We start from the raw sequence: 12674 nt of genomic DNA, 5'->3' as shown, positions 1-12674 counted from the left end.
TCTAAAGAATTGCTAATAATGCACTTGAGCGCGCCATCTCGAATTCAACTATTTAACTATAACTATGATTGAATCTTAATGTCAACTTTTATCCTATAGAAAAGGGCTGTTTTTAGGGTTTTCCCAGCAATTATTCGAAAGTTTCTCGCCGTAAAAACCATCCTTGGACTTTAACGAACCTTTTAAAAAAAGAATTGGCCAAATTGGTCTAGACGTTGTTGAGTTATGCGCTTACAAACAGATTTTGCGATTCATTTTTATATTTTAGAAGATGTCGAGTAGATCCGTTAAGGAAGATATATCTAATGGTACTAATGTCACTGCCAAAACAAGATATTTCGTGACATATTTTAAGACATAAACCAATAGTGTTGGCTTAGAATTGAAGAACAAGTAACAAGTAACGTGTAGCAAGTGTCAAAGAAGCAGTACACAAGTTCACGAGTGCGGATGAGGACACTGAACATGAACATGAACACACTTTGAACGCCATTAAGCCTCAATGATTCGCCGGCAGTAGGCCTGCTGTATGAATATTAAACACGCACGCGCAAGCCACAAAGCTTAATTCGAAATTAAGTAGCCGTCATCAAACGACATCATGTGCGAGCAACGACACAGCAAGACATCGCCAACAGTACATAACATTTCACATTTACATACAGTGTTTATGCGCTGACGACGCATTAACACTCACTTTATAATAGTTGGCACTTAATTTCAATTAAGTAGGTATGGGCAATAAGTAATAACTATGAGTTTGGTCATCTAGGAGGCCACAAGAGTGAATATTAATAGTTTTATGGTAAAAGTTGGTTATATTTTAGATTTTCAAATTAAAAAATACAGCGTGGTTTATATTACGATATTAATAAATTATAATTATAAATATAAGTTAAGATAAAACTTTTAAGGCAAACCAAAACTTATTTTTTAAAATGTGGTCGTAGTATGATGGAATTTGTTCATAAATATACCTGTATTTCCAAATTTGTGCAAATATTAAAGCAAGATCTCTAGTAATAACTAAAAACATTAACCAAATGACATTAATATTAATATTACTATTATTCCACGTAGTTTATTACATACTTCTTGTTATTGATGTTGAAATGTACAACTTGAAACTCGTTTTGACTCTGACTCTGAAGTCTAGGTTGACAAATAGGCCCCGAGAAAGTTCCGTTCCGTTTGAACTAATTTATATATCTGGACTGCTCCTTTGTTGCTTTGTTGCACGCAGCGTGCTCTCGTTTCGTTGTGTTTAAGTTTAAGTTTTAGTTATTTAGTCAACTTTGCCCGTCGGCGAGTGCAACACCGATTTTATTTTACTGCTAGGTCACAAAAGCACCACGAAAACACAAACTTGAATATGTATATCCTTGTATATAGTATATAGTCAAGACAACAAAAGAAGATTCTAATAATAATAATACTAATAATATGGTTGAACTTCATTTGATAAAGCGGATATTAAAAATGACTTGACAAATTTATTATAAGTATATTTATAACTATCGTGGTAATATCTTTGGCGGTGAGATCAACAATCAAACGCAACGAGAAGAAAAGAAAATCGAAATCGAATTCGCCGTTAGGTGAGAGCGCGCACACAAGAGATTGATTGAACTTTAATAGCTTTTTTTACGAACGTCAAGTGTAGATCACAAGTGCGCGATAAGGTATTTGAAGAGCTTACAAATGGAAAATTACGAAATTAATTGACTATTACAAAAATTGCTCACCAACACAATAATGAAAATAATAATTAAAACCTCTCGAAACTATAAAGGAGTGAAATTTGTCTTGGCACACATTGAAAATTGCTAAAATATTTCTAAACCATCACCCGCAACAACGCAAGAAACACCCGAAAGAAAGTTGGGAGTAATTTCATCGTGCACGCGACTTATAAGGAAATAAATGATTGCAGCTTGTGTTGATTATTAAGCGCACACATGCATTAAAAACAAAGACGATAAATAAAATCAGCCGCACGAATTAAACACGATCTCCGCGCGGCTATTCGAAGATCTTACTCACACGGCTGGCATGCGAGCTGGGATGAATAAATATTAGAGAAAACGAATTGCACGCGAGCACGAAAACTTAATTGACATTTGACTCGTGTACTTATAAACGTATAAAGCTGAGAGACGAGAGGCTAATGCTTAAAGTGTGAGAGTGGCGCGCATGCGCAGGTAAAAATAATTGGAAGCATGAAGTCATGAAGCGCGGCGTGAAAATATATTGCTTAATATCTGCGTAGGCGCAGAAAGATTTTATTATTATTTTTATTAATCAACAAATCTGCTTTAAACTCAAATGTTTAATAAATTTATGATTGAAAGATTTAAATCACATCAACACCTACGTGAATATATCAAAATCAACTTTTATATTGTTTATTACTGAAACTATTTGAAATATTTAAGTACTGCTAGTACTAGATATTGAGTAATCAAAATTTCGTGTAGGTAGCACTTCAATCAAGTACATCAAAAGTGTTTAACAGCAACTATACAAGTTGTCGCTTGTCGGTTGGAAGCTGATGTTTGAATTTCCATTTGCCGCGTCTGTCGAAGAAGATTGATTCATTAACTAGCCACAATTTAACCGCGCCGGCTACGCCTTTATCCAATATCGGTGTTTCGGGTTTGTTAACAGCCCAAGGTTTCATATCCTGTGTACACCATTAGGATATAAATTAAATACCATACTCAGAGAGGCTTAATTACGTTGAATTTTGTTATTGCATTCGGAATACAATCAAAATTCAAGCAGTCAAATGAGATTCATTTATATTCAACGAAAATAAATGAAACTAGTTGTGTTGAGGTGATATAATCTCGGATAACAAGCAATGAGAGTCTAATTTAGTAATAAGACTTGTTTTGCTTCAACTGCATTCCGATCTTATATACTTGGATCAAAGATATCTTTAATTCCGGATGATTAAAACAAGATTTATTATTATTTTTGTGTTTTGATTAAAATTACTTACATTGAGTTGAGTTTCCAATATTGGGCAAGACCGATAGCGACTGCGTCTTGTCGCTAGTTCCCACCATGGTATCGCTGGTTTATTTGTGCGTAAAAAATCACTAGCCACGCGCGGATCTTCCGGCACGCATGCCAAAGATGGCGGCCGTGGTGGATTCCTCGGCGGGCCGAGCCTCGGACGCCGAATTGTCGCAAAACCGTCGTGTACAGTTGAACACGGCATGTTTTACGCGTACACTAGTTACTAAATATTTTCCACCATAGTTTTTTCTTCATTTTAACCTTTCACTATTTATATTTCTGTAATTTTGAGCGTTTTGTTTATTTACTGATTTTTAGCTTGAAATTTCAGCTTCTAATGCTTGTAATGATCATTAGAAGATACAAGTTTCTTAGACGTGCGATAAACTAAGCTTCAACTGTTGTGGCGATTACGTTCCGCTGGCGGGCGAAAAAGACTTGAAAAGACGGCAAAGTCCGTCGGCAACAAGCCGATAATTAAAGCCAAACAGCTGACCGGACTTCGTGTCCGCCTTGCGCGCATTATACAACATGCACAACGAACACACATGACGCATAAATTCAGCTTGCACTTTACTACATTTATACTCCACAGGATATTACAAGATATAAATTTATTTCTAAGCTAATAATATTTATTCACTTGAATGACGCAAAAATTTAATAATTAGAAATGGGAAAATTGTTTCTTTTTATCGCGGCGAATGCACCGATGCGGAAACACAAACCGAGAGAAACGTTAAGAGTGTTGATGAAGTGTTAAAGATAAGCAAACGCGGCCGAGCGCGAAAGCCGCCGAAGAGCTAACCGCTGAGGAATCGTTTGCAAGGAAGCGCGACCGAGCGACCAAACGAGCACGATGCTAGCGATAAAAACACAAAAAAGAAAAAAAAACTTCTAGAACAAAAGTGCAGCAGACAGGCAGACGTAAAAAATAAAAACAACACAAAGGGATGCATCCAACGTATAAAAATAAGTAAAAAAATAAAAAGCAAACAAATTACAAATCGATTAGAATTACATTAAAGAGAAAAAAAAGTAAATTTTATTTTCCTGGAAAACATTACGCTGACAATTCCAAGATGATATTATTAAGAAATCAAGTTTTCAATACTTCCGTGCTTTAATGTCTCGAAGCAACGGTTGAAATTGTAGTCAGACTAAACTATTACCAAACGAGGTAAAATCGCGGCGACTATTATGATTCAAGTTACGAGTCCTACCAGTACTCGTATGTATGTAGTTACATACGCCCAAGAGCAAGGCAAGAACAAGAATATATCCGATACGAAGAAATGGACTAGAAACGCAATGCAACGCAACGCACAACCAGGTAAAATGAAGCAAAGAATGAACTAGACCCGAAGAGATAGAAGGAAAAGAAAAAAGAAAAGGAAAGGGAATCATAATGAGTCAAAGTTGAAGTTCAACCAACTCGAACGATGCGCTTACACTTGTTCAACGTTTCCTTTTTAAAGTTTGTTTTTTGTACTTAATATTAGAGTAGATAGTGCATTAAACGTATGAAAAAGGGAAAATACAGAAGATAAATACAGGAATTACGTGTAAGTATGGTTTTGTTTAAGTTGCGAAGGTTTAATGAAAGTTTAATGAAAGATATTTACGTTGGAGTGCTCTATGTTCGATTACAGTAGTCCAACATTGTCCACAAGTGATATGCAACCAACATTACGCAAAATTTTAATTTTTTTGCATTTTTTCAAAAATAAAAATAAAAACCTACACTATATCAAAATAATAAATATCTGCTATTTTCCACTATTTTTATCATGAAAAAACGAGTGAAGAACAAAAAAACACTTTAATATTCATGCTCACGTCTTCTAAATATACTACATCAGGGCATGTGCGTGATATGTTAACAAATCACCCAAAAAATCGCCCCCTATACGCGTGAACCATCATAAACTCAACAAACTACCCAAGAACTAAACATATATCACCAGATTATTTCAATTATTATTAAGTGCACTGTCTAAACTACAAAACTGAGTCACGCATCATTTCACCCTCTATAATTATTCCCAAAAATGTATCAAAGTACTTTTATCATCTATCATTTTTATTAAAACGTGCAGCGTGCAAACACGTCACGACTGCCTTCATCCGCAGCCGCTTACGCTGATTACTTTGAGGGTGTTTTAATGACAACAATGTCCGCGTCCACGTGGAGAGGGTGGTTGCCCTCATAAAGGGTGTGGTGCAGTAAGGGCGTAAAACGTGCGGTATGCATACATAAACCGACGTTAATATAAAATACGTTCACGTTAATGACAATATAATGCACTGCAATGACTCGACTCTTGTATATTCTTCTTTTTCCCTTTTGCATTGCATAGCATTATGGCTGTAATTGATGTTGACGTGCGAGTGGTGAGGAAATTTGCACGTATGGGTTAAAATAATTGAAATTAATGATAAAAATGATTGATCACCGATTAGCCAAGTGCAAAATACTAAATGTAATAAGAATTAATTTAAAAAGCTGCATATTTACAGTTAGAAAACACAGTTTTATGAAAATACGATCCAGAGGAGAAAATGCGGGCAACGTTGATTGAAGTCGTAAAGCTAATTAGCACAATACAGTTTTGTGCTGGACATCCGTAGATATAATTCTAATGCATGGAAATGAAAATGCAGTCATAAAATTAACTACTTTGCGCTAATTACCACAATGATGTAGTAATTTTATTATTATTCTGCTTGATTTGGCAATCGGTCAAGTTAAACTCAGCATTTGATAAATTGATTTCGATTTGTATCAATGCCAAATCAATTTTATAACCACTAACGACTCAAATTCGTTTTGATTGTTTTCCATCCTTGGTCAGTCACGTTTTACACTAAGCATTAGACTGATTAATGGATAAAATTGTAGTAAAAAAGCAGTTCTTGCAGATGGATTATTTATTATTGCGATTTACGATTTAAACGCTTCGTCCTCAATCCGAACAAAATTAATCCCGGCGATTTATTGCGTTCTTTATTTCCACGACTGCAACAAAACGAATTTTATCGCAGTATCGCCATCATCATTGTTTACTTTTAATTCAAATTCCGGCACGCGAGCGTAAAAAACATGCAAGAAACCAATTTGGCCAATACAAGATGACGCGTATTAAATATTAGAAGCGGGACAAATTCGACTCGGGACGTTATAATCATACTTTATGAATTTTTTATGCGTTTCTGGCGTGCCCGAAATGATCAAGTTCCTTCACTTCCTGCATTCAGGGGTTTCGGCATGTACTTTTCGGTTTACTACTTGAGTTATAGCCGCGCATAATAATCCCAATCTTAATCTCAATCTCTATCTGCAAGTGTAATCAATCATTATGCGGAAGAATTCCCGCTGCAAATATAAGACAAAAACCAAACTACAAAATAAATCAAGATGAGTTATAAGTCCTAACGCGCGATGTGTGAGGATGAAATATGAGAAAACTTTCAAGCGAATTAATCCGCCTTCGAGACTTCGAGTTAATCTCAATGAGCGGCGAGCACGAAGACGCCCGGCAATGAAATCAAACGATATCAAATTCTTTTCGGTATCATATCACATGATAAGAAACAGGGAATTGAATTGAATTACACCCTCAAGCTTCGCGCTCACGCCCTGCAATTAAGGGAACTTTATATCTAAGGGCGTGTAAGGGGCAGACAAGCTTTTAATTTAATTTAATTTACTCTTGATGAACTTCATCAAGTTTCAATCGAATATAACCATAAATTTCGGTTTGTAATAAATTTCAATGTGAAAATTGTGTTGAAGAAATTGTATATGATTGTTGCAAGATTACGTAATTGTTATATTCCCGTTGTTTGGCTCTCCGCGCATCTCGATGGCTTTGTTACTGCGATACTAGTCTTCGGATATAAATAAATCAACAATTTGCGCACAATGCGCCGAGAAACACTGCAAGTTATAAATTATAAGCGACGATTATATGCATGAAGTCATGAATGAACATCGCCATGAATAATTCATTCAATTCGCAACATATTTCTATGTTTAAATAAAATATTTATTATTAATTAAATACGTAAATCATTAATGGCAGTTTATTTCATCACGATTTTGTAATTTTTAGATATTTAACGTTTTTATTATAGAAATCTTTGATTTTATGTCTAAATATACATTTAAATACTTAAAACACTGATTGAGAGGTTTAAAATTAATTTAGAATAATTATTGTTAGTACGAGAGTAAATTACTTAAGTTACCAGACTTGTCTAATAAATTATTCAATATTGAAACGAAAATACGTGATTTTGTAGCAAAACACTTGGCAGCCTTGAATAAATCTGTTAAGTATTGCGTCGTTTCACTTCTTTTTTAAATAAAAACAAACAATTTATGCCTTGTTAATAGATTTAACAAAAAACCAATAATATTTTGTTCTAAACTTGGTAACAAGCTTATTATCTACCTAGTTAAATTCCCAATTAGGTAAAATATACAAAATTTGTTTGAAAAAATTAATGCAACACTTGGATATTATTCATTTATGTATAAATTAATTCAGATATTCTAATATTTTAATATGAAATGTGAACTTGGCAATAAAAAAGCTCTTGATTCTATTTAAAGAATTTCGGAATGATCACATGCTACTTGAATACCAGCATGAGTTCCTGTAGTATCTAATAGCCAAGTAGACTTTTGATTTAATTTAATTCGGTAATAAATTATCATAAATATGAGAAACGACAAGACATCCGCAGTTCGTCGAGCTGGGAAATGCACGAATAAAAAATGATTGTACTACACACTATGTATAAACTATACAGAAGCCACTTGAGATATATCAGACAAGTTACTTTTAGATAATTTTACATAATGTATGTGTGTACTTTTAGAACATTTTAGAACATAATGTATACTTCAGGAATAACGTAATCTCGAGTACGTGCTTCCAGCAAGTTAAAAAACTTTTTAAAAATGTTTAAATGTCTTAGGGTGATCTGGAGAATTTATTTTTAAATATCAACCGAGTAATAAATTAAATCCACGAAATTTAAATTTAAAATGTTGATATATTAGTTTTAAAAATAAAAAAAAGTTATAAATTTAAGCGCGAAGTTATTGCATGTTGAATCATCAATAATTTCCTGTTTTTCTGCTTGAATTAAGCAAGTTATTTGTCAAACAAGCAAGATCAACATAAATTAATAATCTATTTAATCCGAGAGTAATTTATTAGAAGAGTTTTTAATTAATTACTCAAAGAATAATTAAATTACATTCTTGATTTCTTGAAAACAATTTTTAGAATGGAATTCTAAACCAAACTAAGTAAAAATTACGTTTGTATCGCTTTAATGTCAATAGATAAATAACAATTTAAATTTTTTCCAAAATTCAACTTTAATTGTTAATAACTATTTTGTCAAAAGTCCAATTAAAATTTTCCAAACGTTAATAAAGACAGAATTCAATGCGAAAACAATTTATGAAAGAATTATTACGATAGCACAAATTGTTTTAGTAACTATAATTAATCATTCCAAAACTTGTGTTTTTATAAAATTTCTCAAAATTCAACTTTAATTATTAATAACTTTTTATTCCCCAATCAAATTAATATGTTCCAAACGTAAATAAAAGCAGAATTTAATGCAGAATCTATTTCTGAAAAAATTATTACGATACCACAAATAGTTTTAGTGTAATCCATCAAAAAGCATAATTAATCATCGCAAGTCTATTACTCTTCCGAGTATATCCAATATCATATTGATATTAGTTGTAAACTGACCGCTAGATAAACCGCAGCTGTAATATTTATTTTGATTTCGCCAGCAAGCCACCAGCCGAGCGTGCGTAGCAAAACATCACAAATTATCTCCGTAATCATCATCGTTTCATCAGTAAATAAACAAAACGCTCATTGATCTCAAGCATCAATGCATAGCCCTTGTATACGAGTACTCGTAATCGACGAGAGTATTCTATTCACATCACGCATTATATTTTAAAATAATCGCACTTACAACATGAAATAAAACCACACCACAACATTTTAAACTTGTTTTTTGTTTATGTTTGGTCCAATCTAGATTAATTACATCCAAAAATTGCGACGCACTTTTCGCTTTATCTAGTTTTATTGATGTCAGCTGCTAATTTTTGTTAATTAATCAATGTAACACTTGAATTACACCCATTACACACCAGATATGATTAATCGTCTTATAGTTGTTTAACACTTTAGTACTAGTAAGCAATAAATAAATATAATTATAGATATTTATTTGTGTTGTAGTAAATTATTGGTTTGCAGTGACATAGACACGAGTAATGTCTTCGCGATGTGATAGTAGTAAAGCGCGTTGTCTCGCGTCGCGTCCGAGACCAACAGACGTCAAAGACGGACTGACGGACTTGACTCACTTGGAGGCATGGATGCATGAAAGCATGGAGGAGTTGGGGAGTCGCATCGGGTCCTAGGTTCGAGTTCGTGGTCGTTACAGTCTGTGTGGTTACAACGACCACGGAATATGTCTAGGAGTAGGAGTAGTAGGAGTTTTGACATCCTTTATAATAAATATTTCCAATATTTATGTGATAATTACCCAAATAGATTTTTTTAAATTTTAGGTAAAATATTGCTTAATTTCACATTATTTTATCGTCAAAATCTGTCTATACTAAGCAAAACTAAGTAAAAATAAAGTTTTTATAAAAAAACTTGTTTTACATGATTTTAAACAAAAAATACTATTTTTACGCTTATTTACGTTTTCTGCTGTTAAATTGTAATGAAAAATACCAAAATCAATAGTTATTTTAATCACAAAACAATTTCCTCTTCAAAAAACAAAATTTTCCTCCTCATGTATAATAAACTATTTAGATGTCTCAGTAAATTTACCAAAGTCATAATTTATAATTTTCATTTCTTACTTTACTATCTCCAACCTTTGTGCGCTCAACAAATACGACCTGACACTCTTGACACTCCTGTAAACCTTAACTCCTCTGACTCCGACGCGCTTCTTACGATTTTCCGCCATCTTCCTCCATCGGTATTTAACACGGAATAACTAAACATTACTCACGCGAGTGGAAAACTCGCTCACCGTTCAACAACTACTTCGAAGCATAACATCAAATAAATTCGTTTTACGACAAGTTGTAGCGTAGCACAGCGTAGCGCTTGAAAGAGTTTAATCATAACCAAATAGCAAACGTTACGAACGAATGAATATGCATTCAAGAAATAATTTCGAAAAAATATATAAAATAAATAAAATAAAATAAGCGTCCGTGGTCTGAGACTGAGACAGTCTGAGATTGAACTTCAGTGACCACTGACCGCAACTTCTCAACTTCAGAAATCCGACGCATGGCATGCTGCAAGTACAGAGTATAAATACAAATACAATGTACTGCAACTCAACGTCAACTTGATCGATATCGATGTGTTGTCAAAGATGGTGATCTTTCATAGACGTGTAGCAATATAGAATGACTTTGCAGGCTTTCCACGGCATTGCAGCCGCACAAATTGCATTTTTACACCGTTACTCCGCGGTTATTCAATATTTATTATTTTTATTTCGTATAAGACGACCACAAGACTTAATTCAATTTAATATGCAAACATTTACCTGTTCACCCGCTGTAAGCAGCAATAAAATGCCATAAATAAAAATATCTAACAAATTAAACCCGTCAACTCCTTAAACTCAATTTCGATCTACAAATCCACTGTGATTTATCGTCATGTTGTTTGTAATTACGACCTAATTAATTATGATAATCGCTTTTAATCGGACGACTTCAAACGCTTCCACAATGCGGACATTTAAAGACGTTTGATGTGTTTAAATCTAGCGGTAAAAAGTTTAACGCAAACATTTCACGATTTTACGTGCACTCTGCGCAATCTATTCATAATGCAATATCAAGATGTTTATTAACATAATGCTGCGAGGTAAATTGATAATGCCATAATCGTTCAACGCGATATTTAAATCATTTAACATTTAAATGCGGCAAATACTCAACTCGGCGGGCTATAAGACGTGTATAATTGCATTTAATCTAGATTATTTTATAACATTCGAGATTATTCAGATTCAACACGCGCGACTTTAATTCGGATTTGCATGTTTATCAATATAACGATTATGAGATAAAATCAAAACAAGCGAATCATTAATTCAACCAACGCGCAAAGCAACATAATCTAAACTAAACTATAAAATATTTTTTTGGAAATAGTTAACTAACTGTAATTTTCGTTTATTTCGTTTTTATCCTGTGGCCATTTATTTTTTACAGTTTAAAGTGTTTATTCTATACGGCGTGGAAACAAGTGAAGTAGGAAGTTAAAACTTGATCGAAATGTGTTGATAACTTGGATAAATGTTTACTTTTTGCATGTTGAAACAACTTTACCGCTGTAATAACAAGATATTGTTGATCACAAATGCGGATTAGATTATTTTGATCGATGGCCGATTAAAAGTTGAATATTTCATCAAGTCTTTGAAATAACCTGAGGAAATATTGAATTATTATGTTGTTATTGTCATGTTTCTAAAACTAAACAGAAAATTAGCTTGTTTCATGAGTTATGGATGTGTAATTTAAAATTTTACCAATAAGCACCTAGGAAATGTCATCGATGAGTTGATTTAGTGGTTTTTTAAATATTGGCTATTAAAATATTTAAATGAAAAGTAATTTTAGTGTTTTGAACGAAAAACTCAAAAAAAAAAAACAAGTAAATAAATTGTTTCTAACAAAATTTCGTTAAATGTTAAAGCAATTTTGGTGTAAAAAGTTACAAAATCCATAATTTCATGATTTATGACTGAAATTTTGTGAAATTGAACGTTTATACACTTTCTAGACAAATTTCTTCATCACAATTTGTGATATTAATGCTTTTTAGATTGTCTCTATGTGCAATCACAAAAATATTACTAAAACTTACCTCGTGAATATTCCAACATCAACATTTAACATTTTTCCACAATGTCACATAAATACTTATGTAGTTACCAGCACTTTGCCAACAATTGTCATACCAACAAAACCTAAATGACATAATGACCATCCCGAGAAAGGCGAAACAATTCCGTCTCATTATCGAACAAATATCTCATTCCGTGCCATTGTAGCAAAACAATACACCGCTGCACGCATGATAACACCTGTTAACACCTGTTACACGCATGTCGTGCATTTCTTGGCGCACTCGCCAAACCTAGCCAGTTTCGTACATGAGAGGTCACTTGACGCCATCCCAACAGCGCTAGTATTAATAACATCCGCGGAAAATATCAATTAATTACCGCGTGTATTCAATTTGCACCATCATTCCACGCATTGCGTTGCATTTAAGGAACAAAAGGTGGCTAACGGTGCGCGCTGACTGCTGGGAAATAATTCCTGTGAAAAACCACGGCGTGATGGCAAGAAGAATAAAAAATGCCGGCGGGATCATTAAGCCACGCGCATGTGATGTGCATTTGATGCATTGCGCATCTAATGCATCCTTCTCCACAGCATCGTTTTTGTAGATAGATATAGACGAATCAATTCAGCATGTACGAGTATTCAATGAGATATGCCAAGGCGTTCGCGGCAAATGGTCATTCTGGTGTAT

At 33.6% G+C, this 12674-nt stretch overlaps 1 protein-coding gene across 1 annotated transcript in view; it reads right to left on the bottom strand.

Moving 5' to 3' along the window:
- The window catches only part of sick (sickie), a 70500-nt gene that overhangs the window by 7349 nt on the left and 50477 nt on the right, over window positions 1–12674 (bottom strand).

Source organism: Atheta coriaria, unplaced genomic scaffold, assembly GCF_025399875.1.
Source record: "Atheta coriaria isolate IRGN ID8LTWV9N9 unplaced genomic scaffold, Caltech_Dcor_3.1 hic_scaffold_10_pilon, whole genome shotgun sequence".
Taxonomy (NCBI): Eukaryota; Metazoa; Arthropoda; class Insecta; order Coleoptera; family Staphylinidae; genus Dalotia; species Dalotia coriaria.
Note: the sequence above shows the minus strand (reverse complement) of the source record. Positions and strands in the feature narration are given on the sequence as shown.